The sequence below is a fragment of the Mobula birostris genome, chromosome 26 (assembly GCF_030028105.1).
Source record: "Mobula birostris isolate sMobBir1 chromosome 26, sMobBir1.hap1, whole genome shotgun sequence".
In the NCBI taxonomy this organism is placed as follows: Eukaryota; Metazoa; Chordata; class Chondrichthyes; order Myliobatiformes; family Myliobatidae; genus Mobula; species Mobula birostris.
The window spans coordinates 43207281-43229224 of record NC_092395.1 but is presented as its reverse complement, the minus strand read 5'-3'; the positions used below and the strand labels follow the sequence as shown (position 1 = coordinate 43229224).

Sequence of the window (21944 nt, the reverse complement as noted above, 5' to 3'; positions counted from 1 at the left end):
TGTCCACCAGCTTCAAGCCTCAAGTCAGTAGTGCAGTGGAATGCTGTCTAGTTGTCTGGATGAGAACATCTTCAACAACACTCAAGAAACTCAAAAGCATAACTACTTACATGGGCCCAGTTATGCCAATTTTTTGTTGGCAATGTGGAACAATCCTCATTCCAAAACTACTCAGGTATCACTCCCCAACTTTTTCCATTACATTGACAAATGCAACAGTGCTGTATTCTGATTTCATGCAGAACTTGTCAATTTCACCACTTTTGCCACATATTTCTACACTGTCCTTAAGCGATGATGAAATTTATTATCATCCAACAACATTTCTTGTGAACGAAAGTAGTTAATGAGCTCAACACTGATCTACATTTTGCTGAGTCATACATTTTGCCCCAGAAAACTACTGTAAGGAATACTGTGGCAAGGAACTAAGTCTAGGTACTGCAGTCTCCTCCATTGCTTTTCCATGGGAACTGATTATTGCAAATGGTACCCCTTGCACTGAATGCATTTGAGATTTTGTTTGTGGCTGTTCACTTGAAGACTTAACAGTCATGTATTTTTGCTCAGCTTGTGATGCTGAGTTATCTGTACCAGTGATCTTCATTGAAATACTCAGGTCACTTGAATGATCACACATTTTTAGAAACTTATGAAATGTGGTGGTAGATCTGATAAAGCATTCTAGTCACCATCTTCCCACCAAACATTCTTTCTATTAATGTTTCCTCTTGATCTTGATCTTCTCTACAAGGTTCACTGGCTGAATGTCTTTGTCCATGAGAATACCTTTACTTCTTCATGTAGCTTTCCAATAGATAACTGAAATACTCTGTACAGTCCTGTTGCACCTCTTGAATTAAACCATGGAGGAGATGAAGCTTTCAACAAGCTGCTGGGAGAGATGGCAGGTCACTGCCTATGTTCTAGGAAAGCAAATAACCATTGAAGTTTCATCATTAATGACTGAATCACTCTCCTTCAGTAGCATAACAGCATGCCTGCAGTCAGAAACCATGAAAAGGATCTGAATGACACTGTTCATGAAGCAGATATTGCCAAGATTTGCCAGTCCTGTCTTTCCAGTATCTGATCTTGTAGCAAGTCTTGGTGCAAAGGTTCCACTGCATTTTTGTGACATTCAGACATTCTGATTAAGTAGCTGCTTTTGCTTTTCCTCACTTGGAATTGGAAAATCCTTTATTACTTCTTTGACAGATTCATAAAGATCAGGGGAGCCTGAAAACCAGAAGATCATGCAATGTACAAGTTCAGATAATTACAGCTGACAGCTTATAGCAAATTAGGACTCTTCTTTGGAGAGTGACATTATCAATCTGGGAATGTGAGGAACAACCACGTGAAATGCTTTGATGAATGCTGGAAACAATGGCATGCATTTCAGCACAGCAACCCACTCCTGCTCTTACAACTGGGAAAAAAAACAGCATTGAGAACACCTGTTCTGTTATTGAAAGCGTAACTCCAATTAAAATGCTGAACTTTTTCACAACAGCCAAAACTTTCAGTAAACCAATAATTCAACTATCTATTTCATTGGGTAGTGTCATTGAAAGCCAATCGATCATATTGGTCAAAGCTGTTGTCATCTCGACATCCATGATGCAATCATCCTTCAGCAACCTTTGACCCCATCCATGATTTCCAAAAGCACATACTGATCCACAGTGGCCATCAAATACACAGACTCCTTTTGGAATTGTTTATCACTCAACAGAATGAACTTTGTAGATAACTCAGATATTGCAAAGTACTGTTTATCGTAGAGAGGTTCTTTTACAGCTTCTAACCTACCTCCAATATCCAGGACGTGCCCTTTTCTCACTGATACTATCAGGTGGGAGGCACAGAAGCCTGAATGCACACAGTCAGCAATTCAGGAACAGCTTCTTCCCCTCTGCCATCCGATTCTGAAATGGATTTGAACATGTGAACTCTACCTCACTTTTTTAATGTATATTATTTCTGTTTTGCGTGATTTTAAATCTATTCAATATATGTATACTGTAATTGATTTACTAATTTGTTTATGATTATTGATATTATTATTATTTTATTTATTTTTCTTCTATATTATCTGTTGCATTGAACTGCTGCTGCTAAATTAACAAATTTCACAACACATGCCGGTGATAATAAACCTGATTCTAATTCTGACATCTTACAAGAACATGCTTTACAGAAGTTCAATGGCAGGACAACACCACAACTGAAAAAATCTTGTCCATATCTTTTTAATCCTTTCTTCAACCAATGTTTTTCATACTTCAATTACATCAAGGTTCCGACACAACAAAACTCAACTTTTTACATCACTTCCATGAAAAGATACAAGTTGAAATCATCCTTCAAATAGTTATCTCACAGACATAGAGAGGGAAGACAGTGCCACCAACCACAAGGCAGTAACTCCATAACTACCAGCATATTCCTCCTCAGTTTGCCTCTCATGAGTGGACAAGGCATAGAGCCTTCTCAAGGAAGGATACAAACAAGATGGTAAACTGATGGTGCAATCAGAGTCGCTTTGTGGTGAATCTTTGTTGCTCTGTTCTTCTTGAACACCTGCAACAAATCTGAACACTCTAAAGGCATTCCAGAAAACTGCATTGAGTTCACATCTAGTCTTGAGGAGACAGGGAGTGACTCGATTGACGACTTGACATGATTCACAACAGGTCGCTCATTAACTTGGGCAGGCATCTTGGAAACTTGAGTCGGCGTATCAGAATCTTGGGAAGGTGTCTCGGTCCCTCCAGCAAGGCACCTGTCCTGGCTTAAGCTCAACCAACCCTGAATGGTGCCAGAAAACCCAGTAACTTCAAGGATCATGATGGTGTAACCACAGATAACCAAGGATTAGGGGAATGTCTGGAGAATGAATACAATAGAAATTAATCATCTTTTCATGATTTCCAATAGTCAACTTGAGAGCGATGGAAGATAAAGGATTTATCCCGCTTCCAAAGCAACTACCCACGGCCATAGTAGATATCGGCTGGTCGAGCCGTGCCTCAGGATTGGGATTTTTTTTGCCAGTCCTACATCCAAAAAAATTCCCGCCGATCCAGATGCAACCAAGGCTCTCACAGAATGTGGTGTTTCCCCAAGATATTTAAAGATGGTAAAACCACTCCAGAAAGGAAACCATAGAAAGGGTGCAGAGGAGATTTGCAAGGATGTTGCCCGGATTGGGGAGCATGCCTTATGAAAACAGAGTGAGTGAATTCGGCCTTCTCTCCTTGGGGCGACGGAGGATGAGAGGTGACCTGATAGAGTTGTATAACGGATCCTGACCCGGATCTGGGCCATACCCTCCAAATATCCGGAACTGCCTTTTGTTTTTTTTGCACTACCTTACTTACCCTTTTCTATTTTCTATTTATGATTTATATTTTAAATTTTTAATATTTACTATCAATTTGTACTCCAGGGAGCATGAAGAGCAGAATCAAATATCGCTGTGATGATTGTATGCTCTAGTATCAATTGTTTGGTGAAAATAAAGTATAATTAACGGAGGACTGTGTGTCTCGCAAGACGATCCAGGTATTCCCTAACCGGAAACCTTGGATGAATTATGAGGTCAAGTTCCTTTTAAAGGATAGAGCTGCGGCTTTCAGGTCCGGGGATACCAGTCGCTACACGGAATCCAGGCGTGAACTCCGGAAAGCCATTAAGGGTGCCAAGAGGCAATATCGAGCCAAGTTGGAAGCCCAAGCTCACCAAAGGGATGCCAGTATACTATGGCAGGGTCTAAATGAGATCACTGGGTGCAAAGAAAAGGCTGCGAATATGAATAACTGAGGCACTTCTCTTCCTGACGAATTTAACGTATTCTATGCAAGATTCGAGCAGAAGAGGAGCATCCCGCTCCCTACGGATGAACCAGACCTGGTGGCATCGAGATTCATCGTCACCGAGGAGGACATTAGAAGGGCCTTCCTGAAGATAAATCCAGGGAAGGCGACGGGCCCAGATGGCATCCTGGGATGGGTTCTCCGGGCCTGTGCAAGCGAGCTAGCTGGAGTGTTTGCTGACATTTTCAACTGCTCCTTGCTTCAGTCTAAGATCCCCTCGTGTTTTAAGAAGGCAACAATAATCCCAGTGCCGAAGAAGAGCAAGGTGGCATGCCTGAATGACTATCGACCTGTGGCTCTGACATCAATTGCTATGAAGTGCTTCGAGCGATTGGTTATGGCACACATCAACCACAGCCTACCGGTCAACCTCGACGCTTTGCAATTCACCAACCGGAGCAACAGGTCAACGGCCCTACATTCTTCCTTAGAACACCTGGAGAATAAAGATGCATACATAACGCTCCTTTTCATTGACTACAGCTCTGCCTTTAATACCATCATTCCAAATAAACTGATTCCTAAGCTCCGGAACCTGGGCTTTAGCATAGAGTTCTGCGGCTGGATCTTCAACTTCCTCACAGACAGGACCCAGGCTGTAAAAATAGGGATAAGCTCTCCTCTACAATCACTCTGAGCACCAGTGCCCCACAAGGCTGTGTACTCAGCCCCCTGCTGTACTCACTGTACATCCATGATTGTGTAGCCAAGTTTCCATCAAACTCAATATATAAGTTTGCTGATGACAAAACAATTGTAGGCCGTATCTTGGGTAGTGATGAGTTTGAGTACAGAGAGGAAGTTAAGAACCTGGTGGCATGGTGCGAAGACAATAACCTATCCCTCAATGTCAGCAAGACGAAGGAATTGGTTGTTGACTTCAGAAAGATTAGCAGACCGCAGGACCCAAGTTACATCGATGGTGCCCAAGTGGAACAGGTCAAAAGCTTCAAGTTCCTCGGAGTCAATATCACAAATGACCTGACTTGGTCCAACCAAGCAGAGTTCACTGCCAAGAAGGCCCACCAGCGCCTTTACTTCCTGAGAAAACTAAAGAAATCTCGCCTGTCCCCTAAAACACTCACTATTTTTTATAAATGCACCATAGAAAGCATTCTTCTAGGGTGCATCACAACCTGGTATGGAAGTTGTCTTGTCAAAGACCGAAAGAAGTGCAGAAGATCATGAACATGGCGCAGCACATCACACAAACCAATCTTCCGTCCGCGGACTCACCTTACACCGCACGCTGTCATAGCAGTGCTGCCAGGATAATCAAGGACACAACCCACCCAGCCAATATTCTTTTCATCCCTCTTCCCTCCAAGAGAAGGTTCAGGAGCTTGAAGACTTGTATGGCCAGATATGGGAACAACTTCTTTTAAAACTGTGATAAGACTGCTGAATGGATCCTGACCCGGATCTGGGCCGTACCCTCCAAATATCCGGACCTGTCTCTTGGGGTTTTTTTGCACTACCTTACTTCCCATTTTTTAATTTTCTATTTATGATTCATAATTTAAAATTTTAATATTTACACATTTTAAATATTTTTAATATCTTTAATATTTAATATTTGTAATCCAGGGAGTGTGAAGCACAGAATCAAATATCTCTGTGATGATTGTACGTTCTAGGACCAATTGTTTGGTGACAATAAAGTATAAAGTAAAGTAAAGCAAAGTAAGGTGATGAGGCACATTGATCATCTGGATAGTCAGAGGCTTTATCGCAGGGCTGAAAAGGCTGCCACAAGGGGGCACAGGTTTAAGGTGCTTGGGTGTAGGTACAGAGGAGATGTCAGGGGAAAGCTTTTTTTACGCAGAGAGTGGTGCATGCGTGGGATGGGCTGCCGGCAATGGTGGTGGAGGCAGATACGATAGGATCTTTTAAGAGACTTTTGGATAGTTACATGGAGCTTAGAAAAATAGAGCGCTTATAGGTAATCCCAGTAATTTCTAAGGTAGGGACACGTTCGGCACAACTTTGTGTGTCGAAGGACATGTATTGTGCTGCAGGCTTTCTATGTTCCTATGTAAGCAGTTGATCAGCATAAAGTTAACTGGAAACTCTAAGTCAGTGGATCTGAACAAAGGGCTTAAGCCCCTGAAAGGCAACAAGGGGAATTTAATAGGGGATATACAAACAACAGATTTATGAAAACGATGTTATTTTTTCCAGTTGTCACTGAGAACACAAAATACATTGTTACTCAAGGGTGCAAAAAAGGCAATACTGGAAGAACACAGCAGGTCAAACAGCACCTTTGGCAGCAGAAGGTGCATGTTGATGCTTCTGACGTGACCAAACGGGAGAGAAACTTGAGATAGTCACAGTTCTCCCACTCATTGGAGGGTCCTGCATGTTTTCCCAACAACTTGGGACAAGTCACTCAGAAATCACCAGCATTACCATAGAGTAAGCAACACCTCTACCGCATACGTCCCTCTCACGCTGCTGGAGAGACCAGGGTTCTTCCAGGTTGCATAGGTTGTTCCGGAGATGACTGCGGGATTTGCATTGGTTATCAGATTGAGCAAGGATAGTGCATGCACATCAGATTGTGCATGGATAGTTCTGAGAACCGTACTTCTGAGGGAAATTGGATTTATGACTGTCAATTCTTGTGGACATGTCCAAAAATTCATCCAAATCACCTACCTGGTCCCTGGTTGAAAGAACGTCTTTAAATCGGTCCTTTAATTCTCCCCCCCACCCCACCCCACCCCACCAAACAGAGCAAACAAATCGTTTTCATCCCACCTGCACTCGGCCACAAGGGTACGGGAATCAGTGGAACAGTGAGTCATGGATCGCACTTCCTGATGCAGCTGGAGGAGTCTGTTGGCTGCCTCTGGGCCTCTGCAAGAATGACAAAATATTCTTCTCATCATTCTTAGAAATAACTTTATATCGGAATACAGAGGAGCGTCTTTCTCCCATAAAGCTGTTGCCCATGAAAGGGCTCTGCCCCAGAGAAGGGAAATTATATAGGCCTCCTTACTCCTGTCTGACGAGAAAATTGTGGGTTTTAATTCAAAGATGAAGGAGCAGTGACTTCAGAATCCGTGGCAAGACTCAGGGGCCCCAGTGTTACACTCCAGGGCCGACTGATTAATTGACTCTCCACGCTAGTTCTGGGAACACGTAGCAGGACACGTTGGTGACTGTGCAAAACCAGGGTCTTTCTGCAATAATGCTGGTAATTCCTGAAGAAGCTGATCATGCCGTCCAACTGCCTGTCCTTGGCAGGCTGATGCCATGTGAAGTTAATCAAGCTCTGCTAACAGCCCCCCCTCACTGGTCCAAAGGGTTCATCTCACACACACACACACACACACACACACACACACACACACGCCCCTGTCCATCATGGACAATTTACAATAAACCTGTTAATGCAGACAGAATCAGAATTAGCTTTAATTTCACCGGCATATGTCGAGAAATTTGTTGTTTTGTTGCAGCAGTACAAGCCTGAAAAGCTGTAAATTGTAATAAGGTGGCTACATAAAAAAAAAATAAATAAGTACTGCAAAAATAAAGGAAAGAAAAATGCTGACCAAATTGTCGTTGGTTCGTTGTCCATTCAGAAATCTGATGGCGGATGGGAAGAAGCTTTCAAAATTGAGTGTGTGTCTCCAGGCTCCTGTCCTCCAACTTAATGCTCAGAAACTGCAGGGCTAAAAACAAAACATTATAGGAATGATATATAGGCCTCCAAAAAGTAGCGAAGATGTGGGGTTGAGAGTACAAAGGGAGCTGGAAAGGGTATGTAATTTGGGTAATGTCACAATTGTAATGAAGGACTTCAATAAGCAAGGGGATGGGGAAAATCATATTAATGTGCAGCTCTAGAGGGAATTTGTTGAATGCTTATGAGAAGGTTTTTTCGAGCAGCTTCTACTTAAGCCCACTCAGGGAAAGGCTAACTTACATGGGGTGTTGTGCAATAATCCAGATTTAGTAGGCAGCTTAAGGCAAGGGAGGATACTGGCAGGGCTGACAGCAGAGCAGAGGTGGCTGCAGTTTCTGGGAATAGTTCACAAGGCACAGGATAGATGTGTCCCACAGATGGCTGGCTGACAAAGGATGTTAAGGACAGCATAAAAGCCAAGGAAAGGGAACATAATGGAGCAAAAATGAGTGGGAAGTTTTTAAAATCCAACAAAAGGCAACAACGACCCGTAAGAAGGGAAAAGATGATATATGAAAGCAATTAACCAATATTATAAAGCAGGACCCTAAAAGTTTTTCCATTATATAAAGACTAAAAGGGAGGTGTGAGTTGATATTGGATCACTGGAAAATTATGAGGTAATAATGGCGGACAAAGAAGTGGCAGATCAAATTATTCAGTACATTGCATCAGTCTTCATTGTGCAAGACACTGACAGTGTGCCAAAGGTCCATGAGTGTCAGGGAGCAAAGGAAAAAGTGTGAGGCAAATTGAAAGGTATTAAGGTGGATAAGTCACCTGGACCAGATGGACTACATCCCAGAATCCTGAAAGAGATTGCTGAAGAGATAGGAGATGAATTGGTTATGAACTTTCAAGAATCACTTGATTCTGGCATGGTTCCAGAGGACTGGAAAATTGCAAATGTCACTCCACACTTTAAGAAGGGACGAAGGCAAAGAAAGGAAATTATAGGATCTCCCAGTGGCCACCCATTGAAATTACATTTCCCATTCCCATTCCAGCACGTCAGTCCGTGGCCTCCTCTACTGTTGCAACAAGACCACACTCAGGCTGAAGCTGCAACACCTTCTATTCTGCCTGGGTAGCCTCCAACCTGATAGCATGAACATCAGTTTCTTGAACTTCCGGTAATGCCCCTCCCCCTGCTCTCCTTCACCAGACCCCATTCCCATTTCCCTCTCTCACCTTATCTCCTTACCTGCCCATCACCTTCCTCTGGTGCTCCTCCCCCTTTTCTTTCCTCCATGGCCTTCTGTCCTTTCCTAATAGATTCCCCTTTCTACAGCCCTGTATCTTTCACCAATCAAATTTCCAGCTCTTTACTTCACCCCCCCACCTTACCAACCCCCTGATTTCACCTCATCTTGTGCTTCTTCCTCCCCTCCCCCCACCTTCCTCACTGACTCCTCATCTTGTTTTCCCCAGTCCTGATGAAGGATCTCGGCCCGAAACGTCAACTATACTCTTTTCTATAGATGCTGCCTGGCCTGCTGAGTTCCTCTGGCATTTTGCGTATGTTACCTAACCTCAGTAGTTGGGAAAATGTTGGAGTCCATTGTTAAGGATGAGTTTTGGCGTACTTGGAGACTAATACTGAAATAAGTTAAAGTCGTATGGTTTTTGTAAAGGGAAATATTGCCTTTACCAAAAGAGGAATCAATGCGAATGCACCAAGTCGCAATGGGCAAAAAAAGTAACAGATAGAAGGCAGTGTTGGGAAAAGTATGCTAATGCATTTTGGTAAAAGGGACAGAAGTGCAGAATATTATCTAAATGGGGAGAAAATTCAAACATCAGAGGTACAGAGGGACTTAGGAGTCCACATGCAAGACTACCAGAAGGTTAATTTACAGGTTGATACTGTAGTAAAGAAGGCATATGCAATATTGGCATTCATCTCAAGGGGAAGAAAATATAAAAAGTAAGAGATAATGCTGAGTCTTTATAACACACATGTCAGGCCACACTTGGAGTATTGTCAACAGTTTGGGGACCCATATCTCAGAAAGAATGTTATGTCATTGGAGACAATCCAGAGCAGGTTCACGAGGATGATTCCAAAATGAAGGTGTTAACAGATGCTAGAAAAGGGCATGTGCAGAGTACACAATGAGAGACACACAACCAGCAGAGCTAACATAAAAATAACATGACAATGGCCTGAATGTGGAAAGTTGACTAATTTTATAGTGCTCATAAGGACTGGAAATCATATAACGAGAGCATTGGACTGTGCTGTAATGCTAACGATGTGTATGAGGTAGAGAAAGTCTCCACACTTCTTAGCTTAATGAGTGCTACAATGTACAGTCTCCTACACAACTTAGTAACTCCTGAAAAGCCAGCCAGTAAGGCATTCAACAAAATTGCTGAAATTTCGCCAAATCACTTCAGGCTAAAACCATTAATAATAGCTGGGAGACTTGAATTTCATAAAGCAATCAGTCAAAGGTTGAAAGCATTTCTGAATATATTACAGATCTGCACAAACTTTTTCAATACTGTAACTTTACACATGGACTTTTGGATGGTTTATGGGACAGGCTTGAAAATAGCATACATAGTCAAAGTACTCAAAAGAGGCTACTGTTCGAAAGAGACCTTACCTTACAGTGGGCATTGACCATTGTAATATCATTAGAGACTGCAGCAAAGGACATGTCAAAACTACAGAAAAAAAAAATTAGAATGTGAAATGGACAAAATTTCCCAGAATGATGCAAAAAGCCAAAAATGTTATTGATGTGGCAAATCCTCCCATAATGCAAATGACTGTTGTTTCAAAGAAAAAAAAAATGCAGGAACTGTCACAGACAAGGCCACATAGTGTTCATGTAAGACAAAAAGCACAATCAAAGAGATAAACCACACAGAGGGAGAAGTTTCAAACTCAAAACCAAACAAATACATCAAGTGACTGGATCTGAAACTGGACTCTAGGCAGGTCCTGACAGATTGGAAGAAGGTGAATGTCATGCCACTGTTCAAAAAAGGATACAGGCAAAAGTCAGGTAAGTATAGGGCAGTTGGTTTAACATCTGTTAGTTGGGAGAATGCTTGAAGCTATCATTGAAGAAGCAATAGCGAGGCATCTGGAAAGAAATGGATCAATAACCAAATTAACCAATTTCCCCCGGGATCAATAAAGTATGACTATGACTGTCTATCATGCAGGGCACAGCATGGATTCAGCAAAGGCAGGTCCTGTTTGACAAACCTACTGGAGTTCTTTGAGGATATAAGAAGCGCAGTGGATAGGGGGAAATAGTAAGATGGTATTACTTGGATTTTCAGAAGGCATTCGATAAGGTGCCACATAAAAGACTTATCCATAAGGTAAGGATGCATAGAGATGGGGGTGATGTATTGGCATGGATAGAGGATAGAAAGCAGAGATTTGCGATACATGGATGTTTCTCTGGTTGGCAATCAGTGATGAGTGCTGTGTCGCATGGGTTGGTGCTGGGCCCACAAATGCTCACGATATACATTAATGGTCTGGAAGAGGGGACCGAGTGTAGTGTATCTAAGTTTGCTGATGACGCTAAATGGAGTAGAAAAGCAAATTCTGCAGAGGATATGGAGAGCCTGCAGAGAGATACAAAGAAGTTAAGTGAGCAGCAAGGATCTGGTAGATGGAGTACAATGTTGGAAACTGTGATGCCATCTTCTATGTAAGGAAAAATGGGAGAACAAATTATTAATTATATGGTATCAGATTACAGCATGCTGCTGTGCAGAGGGACTTGGGAGAGCTTGTGCATGAATCACAAAAGATTGGTTTGCAGGTGCAGCAAGCCATCAGGAAGGCAAATGGAATGATGGCCATCATTGTTAGAGGGATTGAAATTAAGAGCACGGGGGTTGTGCTACAACTGTAGCGGGTACTGATGAGGCTGCATATGGAGTACTGAATGCAGTTCTGTTCTCTTTACTTGAGGAAGGATGTACTGGGTTTGGAAGCGGTGCACAGGAGGTTCACCAGGTTGATTCCATAGATGAGGGGATTAGACTATGAGGAGAGATTGAGTCACCTGGGACGTACTCACTGGAATTCGGAAGGTTAAGAGAAGATCTCATAGGAAAATATAAAAATATGAAAGGAATAGGTAAGATAGTGGCAAGAAAGTTGTTTCCACTGGCAAGTGAAACGAGAGCTACGGGACCTAGCCACAGTATTTGGGGGAGTAAATTAAAGATGGAAATGAGGAGGAACCACTTTTCCCAAAGAGTGGTGTACCTGTGACATTTTCTGCCCAATGAAGCAGTGTCGGCTACCTCAGTAAATATATTTAAGATAAGGTTGGATAGACTTTTGCATAGTTGTGGAATTAAGGGCTTTGGGCAAATGGCATGTAAGTGGAGATAAGTCCACAGTTAGGTCAGCTTTGATTTTATTGAATGGTGGAGCAGGCTCGATGGGCCAGATAGCCTACTCCTGCTCCTATTTCTTATGTTCTTATGAATCAGACAACACAGAGGCTGACAAAGGTGAGGTGTCATGCCTGGAACAGTACACCATTACTGAAGCAGATCACAAAATCATATGGATAACAACAGATGTTTCTGGTGTTCAACTAAAAATGGAGCTGGATGCAGGATCAGCATTGTCTGTAATTTCAGGGGCTGACTGCAATAGACTGCTTTCTAACCTACTATTAGAAAAGATTTTGCTGATGCTAATGAGCTACACAACTGAAAAAGTGTCTCCCGAAAGTAAACTGAAAATGAAGGTGTCGTATGGAGGCCAAACACAGTAGTTTGAGCTTTATGTATTAATAATTGGAGGACCAGCACTTTTTGGATGTGAATGGTTCAGAAAAATCTAACTATACAGGTACTCAATCAAATCTTTCAATGTGCCATCAACAGTGAACTGCAGCCCAACAGGTAGTACCAATGAGGTGTTTGAGAAGGGTATTGGTAACTCGAAGGCATGAAGGCCAGAATTGAGTTGGATAAATCAGAAACTCCAAGATTTCATAAAGCACGCCCAGTGCCTTACGCACTATGTCCTAAAGTTCAGAGCTTCGAGGTGTCAGGCATTCTCTCCAAAGTTGACTGGAGCAATTGTGCCATGCCCATTGTCCTGGCGATCAAGAAAAGGAAGGTCAGAATTGTTTGCACATGTGGGGACTACAAAGTGAGGAATTACCCTGTGCTGCATACTCTGCAGTATCCCCAGCACCGAATAGAAGACACTTTTTCAGCTTTGGCAGGTGGGGTGAGTTTTTCAGAGACTGACTTGTCACCAGCCTATCTGCAAATGGAGATCAAGGAATCAAGCAGTAAGTTCTTCCACAATCAACACTCACAAGGAACTTTCCCAGTATAATCGTCTCATCTTTGGCATTGCACCCATTGAATGGACTGTTGCAGGCAGAAGCAAAGTGGGAGTATTCAGAAAGATGTGAAAGAGCATTCAAGGAAACAGGAAACTAATAACATTAGATGAACTGCTCACCCATTAAGATCCATCTCTGCCCATCAGGGTCAAGATGAATTTGAATGTCCACTTGCATTTGCTTCAAGATCACTTAGAATCGCAAAATGCGACTGAGCACAGGTCAACAGAAAAGCTCCTAGTCTAGAATGAGGTGTAAAGAAATTGAACCACTACATTTACAGACAAAAGTTTACTCTACTGACAGATCACCACCCCTTGTGTGCACTTTCAATCCCAGAAAGGGAATCCCAGTGATGTCTGCTACCCAGTTGCAACACGGACACTTTTCTTAAGAGCACACTCTTATGACATAGAGTTCAAGGGTAATAAACAACACAGCCCCGCTGACGGCTTGTCACACTTTCCACTGTTGACTTCTGAAGAAGAAAAGTCTTTATTCTGTGACTCAGCAGCAGAGTTCCACACAGAATTGATGGTCCAGCTGCCATTAACAAATTCTGAAATGCATGGAGAAACAAGGAATGGCCCAACATTGTGAAAAGTCTATGACATCAACATGCAAATATAGCTAAGTTATGGTAATTCCATTGTTTCCAGAATTCTTAATCACATGAGACCAACTGGCTGTACATTAAAGAACCCTGATGTGTCGATCTCATGTTGTGGTTCCCTCTAAACAGCACACCAGAGTGTTTGAAAACCTCCATGAAAGACACATGGATACAGTCAAAATGAAGAGTCTCGCCCGGAACATGTGGTCACAGGGCATTGATAGACAGATTGAAAATTTGACCAGAAGTTTTTTGGGATGCAACAAATTTGAAAATACACCACAGACACCTTGACACCCGTAGGAGTGACCATCGTCACCATGACAATGAGTGTATGGTGATGTTGCTGAGGCATTCAGGAACTCCATGTTTCTGATTGCTGTGGATGCTCACAAAGTGACCTGAAGTGATACCAATGAAGTCAAACACATCAGAAAGTACTGTTCACACTCTTAATTCTATCTTCTATATTCTCCAGAATTCTATCGTATCCAGAAATACCTTACCAGAACAAATTGTGAAGGACAATGGACCACAATACATGCCAGAAGAGTTCACAACATTCATGGAAGAAAAATGGCATCAAAATGTTCAAGTCACCTCCTCACCAACGAACAATGAATGGGTTAACTGAAAAGTTTATCCCAAGCCTTCAAGCAGTCCATTAAAACTATGGACAAGGAGGACCCTTCTCTACAGCACAAAGTGGATAACTTCATTTTTGTGTATCAGAACTCTGTTCATGCAATGACAAATTAAACACCTGCAATGCTGTTTATGAGCAGGAATCTGAGATCTTGCCTAGATCTCATGAGACCATATCTCCGGAGGGAAGTGCAGAATAAACAGTTCAACCAATTGCCAAGTAAATCAGCAAAGACATTTAAGGCTGCACAGGAGACCCTAGTCTGTGATTACCTAGAAGTCAAATGGACACCCAGTAGGACAGTTAGAAGAACCAAACCATGATGTACACAGTGGATTTTGGAGATCATACGTGGAGACATCATGTGGACCAGACACTGGCTGCTCAGCCAAAGGACACACCTAAGTCAACTGTATCCAAGAAGGCGTACATATTGTGTCCACCAGACTTACCTCTCAGTAATGATCATGTCACTAACAGCAATGTGATGTCTGCAACAGAGAAAGTTGTCGTTGACAAAGCATTGGCCAAACTTGATGCCACTCCACAGGTCCAAAGACACTATGCTGAAAAAAACAGAGCACCATCCAAAGAATGAAACTTTAGTACAGTGAACTAAGTTAGGGACTGCTTTGTGAAAATATGATTATTTGAATATGGTCTGTTCAAGGGAAATTGAATGTTTTGTTACATGTGCGGTCTCAGTCTAAATAGCGAGGAAGTGTAATGTATGGATCTATTTCTTTTAGCGCAATGACTTCCCTTAACACTAATTATGACTGATAACTTATGCATGCACATTAATTTGTGGCTCTTTCTGCAAGATGAATATATACATTAACTTCTCCTTTGAGTGTATGCCTTTATTTGTTTGATATGTAGTTGTACAGACACAGCATCATCGGAATCGAATTCGGAAGTCCAAAGCCCAGAACTGTAATAACATTGTGATAACTGCTATGCTAGCTTTCCTCTCTCTTTGTCCTCATCTCCTTCCCTGTCCCTCACTTGGTTCCATCTTTCCATTATCTGAACCCCAATCCATCTCCATTTTATCACCCCCCAGCCTCTGTCCCACCTTTCCCCATACTGCTATATACTGGTAATATTTCCTGTTCACTCTCTGTCGTGATATCTGCTGTCAGTACAAAACATCAACATACACCTTCTGCCCCCAAAGGTGCTGTTTGACCTGCTGTGCTCTTCCAGTATAGCTTTTTTTGTACCCTTAAGTGCAAAGTTTTCTGTGCACGGTGAAACTGCAAAAATATCATTGTTTTAGCAAACCTGTTGTTTGCATATCCCCCACTAAATTTCCCTTTGTTGCCCTTAAGGGGCTTAAGCCCTTTGTTCAGATCCAATGGCTTAGGGCTGCCGGTTAACTTAATGCTGATCAACTGCTTAACGCTCACAGTGTGGTAACTTCAGGTCTCAGGTAATTTTTAGACTTGATAAGTTCTGCTCATGTACACTTCTGATTTTAACATTGAATCAGGGTCAGCAGCTTGGTTTGATTGTAATGTTGGTGTTAGGATATGCTGTGTAACAAGGTCATGAATTGTGGTGGACGTGTAAAGTTTTGCTGCTGATGATACCCAATGAATAATGTGCTATTTTTGAGATGCTAAATCTATTTTGAAACTATCCTATTTAGTATGTTGGTTCTGCCACAGAATGCAAAAGAGGCAATCTTTGAATTTAAATTCAAGTTTTGTTGACGTGATTGGAGGAAGGATACTCCTCCCATTTACTCTGTCAAAGAGATGTATTTGTGGATTGGCTAAACTGAGGAGAGTTAAGATTTTATGCCAAGTGAGTTTCTCACGTCTCGCCTGGTAACAATGTCGTTAAGAGATCAGTCAACTGAGATGTGCTGCTACTGGTTCTCTCCTGCTGTTGAATGGTTGTCTGATTAACCTAGATTTCTCTGAAATATGAGAACATCGCACCAAAACAGGACCTTCCTCACAAAAACCTATGTGGAACATGATGCCAAATTAAAATAAACCTCTTCTGCTTACAGTAGACATGATCAGAAGGGTAGGGAAAGGAAGAAGATGGCAGCCGTGATAGGGGCTCTATAGTTAGGGGGACGCAGGTAAGAATTACGGATGGTAGTTTGCCTCCCAGGTGCCAGGGTCTGGGATGTTTCTGATCGCATCAATGATATCCTGAAGTGGGAGGGAGAACAGCCAGAGGTCGTGGTACATATTGGTACCAACGACATAGGTAGGAAAAGGGAGGAGGTCCTGAAAGCATACTACGGGGAATTAGGAAGAAATTTGAGAAGCAGGGCCACAGAGGTAGTAATCTTGGGATTACTGCCTGTGCCACCCGACTGTAAGTGTAGGAATAGAGTGAGGTGGAGGATAAATGCGTGGCTGAGGGAATGGAGCAGGAGGCAGCGTTTCAGATTTCTGGATCATTCGAACCTTTTTTGGGGCAGGTGTGACCTCTACAAAGTGGACGGGTTGCACATGAATCGGAGGGGGACCAGTATCCTGGCAGGAAGGTTTGCTAAGGCTATTGGGGAGAGTTTAAATGAGAATTGCTGGAGGGTGGGAACCAAACTGAAGAGACGGAGGAAGGAAGGGTTGGCTCACAAATTGAGAAAGCTTGTAGACAGTGCAAGAGGGAGGATAGGCAGGTGATACAGAAGGGATACGCTCAGACTGATGGTTTGAAATGTGTGTTCTTTAATTCAAGGAGCATCATGAACAAAGAGGATGATCTTACAGCGTGGATCAGTACTTGGAGCTATGATGTTGTTGCCATTGCAGATACTTGAATGGCTCAGGGGCAGGAATGGCTACTTAGAGTGCCAGGCTTTAGTTGTTTAAGAAAGAACAGGGAGAGAGGCAAAAGAGGTCAGGCATGTCACCGCTGAACAGAGATAGTGTCACGGCTGCAGAAAATGAGGAAGTCATGGAGGGATTGTCTACTGAGTCTCTGTGGGTGGAAGTCAGCTACAGAAAGGGGTCAATAACTCTGCTGGGTGATTTTTTATAGACCACCCAATAGAAACAGGGACATAGAGGAGCAGATAGGGAGACAGATTCTGGAAAGTTGTAATAACAACAGGGTTGTCGTGGTGGGAGATTTTGATTTCCTAAATATCGATTGGCATGTCCCTAGAGTGAGGGGTTTAGATGGGGTGGAGTTTGTTAGGCGTGTTCAGGAAGTTTCCTGACACAGTATGTAGATAAGCCTACAAGAGGAGAGGCTGTACTTGATCTGGTATTGGGAAATGAACCTGGTCAAGTGTTAGGTCTCTCAGTGGGAGAGCATTTTGGAGACAGCGATCACAATTCTATCTCATTTACTATAGCATTGGAGAAGGATAGGAACAGTCAAGTTAAGAAAGTGTTTAATTGGAGTAAAGGGTAATATAAAGCTATCAGGCAGGTACTTGGAAACATGAATTGGGAACAGAAATATACGGCAGAAATGTGGAAAATGTTAGGGGGATACTTGGGTGGCATTCTGCATAGGTACATTCCAATGAGACAGGGTAAGGATGGTAGGGTACAGGAACCATGGTATACAAAGGCTGTTGAAAATCTAGTCAAGAAAAACAGGAAAGCTTATGAAAGGGTCAAAAAACTAGGTAATGATAGAAATCTAGAAAATTAGAAGACTACCAGGAAGGAGCTTAAGAATGAAATTAGGAGAGCAAGAAAGGGCTATGAGAAGTCCTTGGCGAGCAAGATTAAGGAACACTCCAAGGCATTCTGCAAGTATCTGAAGAGCAAGAGCATAAGACGTGAGAGAACAGGACCAACAAAGTGTGACAGTGGAAAAATGTCTATGGAACCAGAGGAGATAGCAGAGGTACTTAATGAATACTTTGCTTCAGTATTCACCATGAAAAAGGTCCTTGGCAATTGTAAGGATGATCTACAGCAGATTGAAAAGCTTGAGCACATAGATATTAAGAAAGAGGATCTGCCGAAGCTTTTGAAAAGCATCAAGTTGGATAAGTCACTGGGACCAGACGAGATGTACCCCAGGCTACTGTGGGAGGCGAGGGAGGAGATTGCTGAGTCTCTGGCAATGATCTTTGCATCATCAGTGGGGATGGGAGAGGTTCCAGAGGACTGGAGGGTTGCAGATTTTGTCCCTTTATTTAAGAAAGGGGGTAAAGATAGCCCAAGAAATTATAGACGAGTGAGTCTTACTTCAGCAGTTGGTAAGTTGATGGAGAAGATCCTGAGATGCAGGGTTTATGAACATTTAGAGAGGCATAATATGATTAGGAATAGTCAGCATGGCTTTGTCAAAGGCAGGGTGTGCCTCACGAGCCTGATTGAATTTTTTGAGGATGTGACGAAGCACATGGATGAAGATAGACCTGCAGGTGTTGTGTATATGGATTTCAGCAAGACGTTTGATAAGGTACCCCATGCAAGGCTTATTGAGAAAGTAAGGAGGCATGGGATCCAAGGGGGCAATGCTATGTGGATCCAGAATTGGTTTGCCCACAGAACACTAAGTGTGGTTGTCGGTGGGTCATATTCTGCATGGAGGCTCGTGACCAGTGGTTTGCCTCAAGGATAGGTTCTGGGACTCCTTTTCCTTGTGATTTTTATAAATGACCTGTATGAGGAAGTGGAGGGATGGGTTCGTAAGTTTGCTGATGACATAAAACTTCGGGGTGCTGTGGATAGTGTGGAAGACTGTCAGAGGTTACAGCGGGACATCAATAGGATGCAAATCTGGGCTGAGAAGTGGCAGATGGATTTCAACCCAGATAAGTGTGAGGTGGTTCATTTTGGTAGGTCAAATATGATGGCAGAAAATAGTAATAATGGAAAGACTTGGCAATATGGAGGATCAGAGGGATCTTGGGGTCCGAGTCCATAGGATATTCAAAGCTGCTGCGCAGGTTGACTCTGTGGTTAAGAAGGCATACAGTGCATTGGCCTTCATCAATTGTGGGATTGAGTTCAAGAGCTGGTAGGTGATGTCACAGCTATATAGGACCCTGGTCACACTCCACTTGGAGTACTGTGCTCTGTTCTGGTAACCTCATTACAGGAAGGATGTGGAAACTTTAGAAAGGGTGCAGAGGGGATTAACAAGGATGTTGCCTGGATTGGGGAGCATGCCTTCTGAGAATAGGTTGAGTGAACTTGGCCTTTTCTCCTTGCAGCGATGGAGAATGTGTGGTGACCTGGTCGAGGTGTATAAGAGGATGAGCAGCATTGATGGTGTGGATAGTCAGAGGCTTTTTCCCAGGGCTGAAATGGCTGACACAAGAGGGAACAGTTTAAAGGTGCTTGGAAGTAGATACAGAGGTAAGGGGTAAGTTTTTTACGCAAAGAGTGGTGTGCTTGGAATGGGCTGCCGGTAACAGTGGTGGAGGCGGATACAATAGGTTCTTTTAAGAGACCCTTGGATAGGTACATGGAGCTTAGAAAAATAGAGGTGTATGTGTAACCCTCGATAACTTCTAAGGTAAGGACATGTTCGGCACAGCATTGTGGGCCGAAGGGCCTGTATTATGCGTAGGCTTTCTATGTTTCTGTGTTTCTATCTCTCCACTCCTTGCATTTTCATGTCTATCCAAAAGCCTCTCAGATGTGACTATCATATCTGCTTCCTCCACTACGCCTGGCAGCTTATTCCAGTCATCTCATGTGTGGCACCTTGTCAAGGCCCTCTGAAAATCCAAGTAAAAACATACACTGACTCTGCTTTGTCGATCCTACCTGTTACATCCTCAAAGAATTCCTCCAGAGTTTTCTGGAAAGATTTCCCATTCAGGAAACCATCCTGATTTTAGCCTACTTTATTATGTGTCTCCAAGTACCCCAAAACCTCACACTGAAGAATGGAATCTAACACCTTGCCAGCCACCGAATTCAGACTAACTGGCTTCCAATTTCCTGTCTTTTACGTCCTTCTCTTCTTAAAGGGTGGAGTGACATTTGCAGTTTTCCTGTCCTCCAAAACCATTCCATAATGATTCCTGAAAGATGACTACAAATGTCTCCACAATCTTTAAGCTACCTCTTTCAGAATCATGGGGTATAGTCCATTTAGTTCAGGTGACTTATCTATCAGGTCCAAGTAGTTTATCTGAACTGTCTCTGCTCAAAGGAACACTGATGAGATCACATCTAGTATACTGCAAACACTCTTTGTATTCCTTTTGCCATCTGCAAGCCTACCAATCAGCCATTCTGTAATTTCATCCAGTCATTTTCTGTACATTGTAAACAACAGAGGTGCCGACCCTGATTCCTATGGAACACGACTGGAAATAGTCCTCCAATCTGGACATTACCCTTTCACTACTATCCTCTGTCTTCTACGGCCAACCAATTTTAAAGTCATCATGGATTCCAAGTGAATTAATCTATTGCATCAAACTATCCTGAAGGAACTTGACAAAAACCTTCCAAAAATTTATGTGAACAACTTCTACAACCTCATCAATTATCTTTCTCACCTCCCCAAAGAACTCAGTCTATTCTGTAAGGCACAATCTGCCCTCCACAAGGCCCTTCTGACTATCACTAATAAGCCCATGCTTTTCCAAATACAATGAAGTCCAATGCCTAAGATTCTTCTCCAGTAATTTTGCTTCCTCTCTCCTTTCTCCCTTTTTACAAGATTCAGTACTCTGATGTGTAGATCATCTTGTGAGAGAAGGTGAGGCCTGTATTCACTGGAGTTTTAAAGATTGAGAGGTTGATTGATTGGATCATCAGCTCCTGAGGGATCTTGGCAGGGGGCCTATGTACAAGATGTTTCCTCTTACAGGCAATCTACAATAAAACACTAGTGTTTAAAAATCGGGTTTTGTCCACTTACGATAGATGTGAAGGTAGGTTCATTTCTCTCTCAGAGGGTCATAAACCTTTCAAACTCTTGTTCTCAGGGTCTGTTTACCTGGATCATGCAGTATTGGGACATAAAGTTTACAATAACATCAGTCATAAAGTTATTGAATGACAGAGCAGGCTTGACTGTACTTCTTCTCCTTAATCATTGATTGAGAAACAAAGGCCAACAAGGTTCATATCGTGCTACCTGTTGCAGAACAGATCAATTGATCTTCCCTGGAGTGTTCAATAACTACAACCAATGTCCCTGTTTGGAATTACAAGTTAAGCCTCAGCCACTGTCAGTGACCCTGATTACTGGCTGTGTGAGGAGGGCAGCACCGGGCCTGATGGGTTCACTTGCACTTGTCTGCCCACACTCACTGTCCAGATTCCCATGAGAAGAGGGGGAACTGGGTCAGTGGGACTGATTCTTCTGAAACTCTCCGAAAAAGAGGGAAAATCGGAGCAGACAAAGAATAAACTATGTGGTTTAACTTTGGGCAGATATGTAAAATGGGGATATTTACTTATTCTTTTCAGTGACAATTTCCTTTTCCCAAACGCAACGGTAGGATTCTTTCATTGAAAGATGTTGATCCAAAGTTTCATCAACGTCCAGGAACTACTGTAGAATGAGTGAACTATTTCAGAGCATTGAATTTTGACCTGTTCTGGCCAGTGGACTCGTGAAAATCTGCCTGTGTTACATGCCTCAAGGAGATCTGTGATTTTTTTTTTTGTGAGGATGATGTAATGGTCTTTTGGAGATCATCTGATGTAATTTTCCTGCCAGTTTGAGTTCACGTGATGACATATGCACCACGGGTATATAAGGGCAGACATGAGATGACGCAGTTAGTTTTTAGTTTTTAGATTTCCAGCTGGAACGTACTGTGTCTCCGTTTCTGTTGCGTATTTGTTTT

General features: G+C 42.6%; 1 pseudogene; it reads right to left on the bottom strand.

Annotated features, from left to right (window-relative positions):
- Positions 1–276: 276 nt before the first annotated feature.
- On the bottom strand, positions 277–1696 carry LOC140188253 (ubiquitin carboxyl-terminal hydrolase 35 pseudogene; annotated as a pseudogene).
- Positions 1697–21944: the final 20248 nt, after the last annotated feature.